The 3979-nt window shown below is 47.2% G+C and overlaps 1 pseudogene; it reads right to left on the bottom strand.

Annotated features, from left to right (window-relative positions):
• Positions 1 to 1085: 1085 nt before the first annotated feature.
• LOC115749533 lies at positions 1086 to 3545 on the bottom strand (annotated as a pseudogene).
• Between the last annotated feature and the right edge of the window lie 434 nt (positions 3546 to 3979).

The following is a 3979-nucleotide window of genomic DNA, read 5'->3' on the forward strand; positions in this document are numbered from 1 at the left end:
CATGCGGTCGGAGGTCGGCTCTGATACCAACTAAACGGCCTTGGGCCCCACGCGCTTCAACTGCGCCACTCTGCAAAATATTGTCCGCTTTGGACACACAGTCCTCACGGTTTTGTTCCTCCGAGCGTCGCCCATACAACGCCCGGAAAACGCGTCTTGCAAGTCTAAGGGCACCCAAGCCTTATAAAGCAACCCAAGGCTCTCCTCCTAGGCGATGTGGGACGGGGATGTCACAAGTTCAGCTTTCGAAATTTGAATTTGCCCAAACGTATGCTACAAGACATTCTCTTAGACTATGTTAATCTATTATATACATAGTAATGTGCCTTGAGAAGTTTAGAGCCTGTTTAATAACGCTCATGTTTCTCCAACTCATATTCTTTTGTTTCCGAAAACAAAAACAAAAAGAAGAATAGAAATCTGTTTGATAGTCAGTTAATTTTTTTGTTCCGGAGAGCAGATCGGTGCTTAGGGAACATATTTGGAAATAAAAATAAGAAGAAAAAAAAAGTCTACTTCTTTATTCTCGAAAACAGAATTAGAAAAAATAATTTCTGCTCAGAAATTATTTTTGAGGGCAGAATTATTATCAAATTAGCCTTTAATGTTATCAAATTATTTTCGAGAACAGAAGTACAATGCGTCGATGACAGGCCAAGAGAATACGTAAAAGATCAGACGTCATGCCATCAGTGAACCAAGTAAGCTTACAACGTTGCTGGTTAGAGAAAAACAAAAGACAACGGTGCCGTTACGTAACCTGTTCTCTCTCTTTCTTCTTCTCTCTGTTCGGTCGTTTCCGTCTTCCACCTCTGCTCTTGATCTGCAACTTGAGACCTCCCACAACCACCGCCCTCTACTCTCTCTCTCTCCCCAACACGTTCGGCCGTCGTGGTGCTTGGTGGCCGGCGGGGGCCGACGTGGCTGTGAGAGAGTGCGAAGACGAGCGGACTATGACGGGGACTCGATCTTGTAACAGAGGAGGGAGACACCAGATAGTTGCAGGGCGGCCAAAACAATGAAGAAACTGAGACGGAGTAAAGGAAAAACAGAGGAGGAGGAGGAGAGAGAAAGAGACAAAATATAAAAAAGCATTTCCGATTGATGTGTGGAATTGTGATTAGCTCTGCAGAGCAAAAACGAAGAACACCAACCAGTGAACTACACCTGCGGAGCAGCAGCCAACGGCGGCTGCCGCCGGAAGCTAATTTGAGCCATATCAAGAATAAGAGCGTGTACTTTAGCGATACTTACACAGACTAGACTCGTAGACCCTACGTATTCTACATCTGCACATGATCTCATCTTACACCTGATCGATTTCTACAAAAGGATAGAATTTAAATTAGGAACTAAACCATGAGGCTCATCGTCCACCTGAGAGATGCGATTCTGCGACAGAAGAAGAGGAATGCGCGAATGCCTTGTACATGGTGGACGGATAAGACACGGTTACATCATCAAAACCTTCACGATGAGCGAACGTTAGCCCACCGGAGGACAGGCCGACGGACGACAATTCCGGCATGGGGAGATCGCCCTCCAGGTACTGCAAAACTTGACGCATGCTCGGCCTCATCGACGGGTCCGAGTGGGAACACGTCAATCCGAGTTTCAGCACCAACTCCATCTCTTCTTCCACAAACTCCGCCCCGAAATTCGGATCTCTTGCCTCGAGAATGGCACCTCGGTCCCAGCAAGCAAATACCGAGTCCACTAGTATCACGTCCTCCGCCTGACGCTCTATCGGCCTTGTCCCGCAAGCGACTTCGAGCAAAAATGCTCCGAAGGCATACACGTCAGTGCTCCTAGTGGCCTTGCCGGTTCGCATGTGCTCAGGGGCGAGATAACCAAGCGTTCCTGCTATGTGAGTCAATTGAGGGTCGGATCCATGGTCGTATAGTCTCGCAAGCCCAAAATCTCCAAGTCTTCCATTTAAGTCAGCATCTAGCAAGATGTTGCTCGCCTTTATATCCCTGTGGATCACCACCTGCTCCCACCCTTCGTGCAGATAAAGCAGCCCAGATGCCACTCCTTTGATCACCCTGAATCTTTGCCTCCAATTGAGGGTGACCTTTGGTTGGTTATAGAGGTACTTGTCGAGGCTCCCATTGGGCATGTAGTCGTATACCAAGAGCAACTCCCCTTTCCGGCGGCAGTAACCAAGGAGCAACACTATGTTGCAGTGACGGAGCCGACCGATGCTGATGATCTCCGCTATGAATTCCCTCATCCCTTGTCTCGATTCATGGGAGACCCTCTTCACTGCGATCTCTATCTTCGATGTGGGTAAGATCCCTCTATAGACTCGACCGAACCCACCCGTCCCTAATAGCTCTTGCTCCTGGAATCCTTTTGTCGCGATATAGAGATCCTTGTACTTGAACCGGTGCGGGCTGTAGTCCCTCTCCCAATCTTCGGGGACCTCAGCGAATTTCCTTTTCCTTCTTATTACATAAACTACGCTCGAGATCAGCATGGATACAACGAAAGGACCATCAGCGGGAGCCCTATAGTCAGTACTCTCGACGTCTTCTTGCCAATCCGAGGAAGCTTAGGAAGTTGGGACAGGACAAGTGCCCGAGCCTCTCCATTTACCCTGAAGCTCCAGCCCAGAACATAGTGAGAAGTTTGGATTGAACCGGTCGATGACGAGAAGCCAACATACATGCTCTGGTTGATGGTCAACGAGAGATCCTGCCTACGAGAGAGAAGGGGAGTCTTCGGTTTTTGCACATTGACCGGAGCCAATGTGACATCGATCCGCGTTTCAGTTGCATTGTAGTCCACCCAAACTTGCATTGCTTTGCCGCTGATTAGAGTTGAATTCTTGAACTCCCCACCATCTGCATAATACCCTGCCGGAGTTGAGTTTGCTGATATCAACCCGTTCAAGTCGATTCCGACATGATTGTCATTAATATCCTGAAAGTCGCTGTCCTGGATCGTGTCAAGTTCCACCCCAAACACATGATTGGTGTCGCTGCCACTGTTGGTTTCGTTGAACATGCCGAGGTAGTGGCCCTGCAGGGACCCAGGGAGGCCTCTTTGGGGCGCGATCACGAAGACGATCCCATGGCCGCTTAGAGTCGCATACTGCGGTTGAATCACGAAGACGAATGTGGTGGAGAAGGAGAAAACGGAGCCGTTCGGCGAGTTCTTGAACTGGACCGGCTCGGGATGGAATGCATGGCCCTTCTGCTGTGTGGTGCCGTTGGTCAGCTTCAGGCGGCCATTGGAGGTGACCCTGGCAATCCCATCAAGGCTCAGATTGGCTGATCGGAAACCGCTGTACACAAACCTGGTATCTTGCGCGTAAGCCAAAACTGGCAGCAGAGAGAGCACAAGAAGAATGTTGAAGAACATGGCTCAAACTCAAAGTCTGCTTAGCAGTTTAGCTGAAGAAGGATGCAATGCAATCACAAGGGCTATAAAAGGCCAGAAGTATCTTTATCTGACAACGTCAAAGGAATGGTGTGGAAATTTCAAAAATTTCTGCTCCACGAGTTCCATGATTTGATGGATGTCTTGGACTTCCAATGGCGACTCCAAGAGTGCCATGTTCATCGGGCAAATAGGACTTCAAGGTGAGAAAGAGAGTGTTAGAATATATTTTATATGGGTTTTATTAATTATTATTGATCTAATAAAGAAAAGATATAAAGTTTTCTAATCCAGTTGGATATGGGACTGAATAGTATGAGCTGAGTTAAAAATTATCTACAATGCGTGGATAAGTTACAAACTCTATAAATAGAGCTCAACTTCCTCCTCTAAAATATAATGCTCACATAACCTTACATAAAGAGTCGTCAGAAGCAATACGTGAGGCGCTGTTTCATTGAAGAAAGTGTCTAAAGGGGTTCTAGAAGAGAAGCTCTTGAGCATCGATTCATTGCAATTTTGCATCAAGAACGATGGATCCGAAATAATGTGCGTAAATTCCTCTACTTTATGATTTGTGATTCGTATAACTAAA

Source organism: Rhodamnia argentea, chromosome 7 (genome assembly GCF_020921035.1).
Source record: "Rhodamnia argentea isolate NSW1041297 chromosome 7, ASM2092103v1, whole genome shotgun sequence".
NCBI lineage: Eukaryota > Viridiplantae > Streptophyta > Magnoliopsida > Myrtales > Myrtaceae > Rhodamnia > Rhodamnia argentea.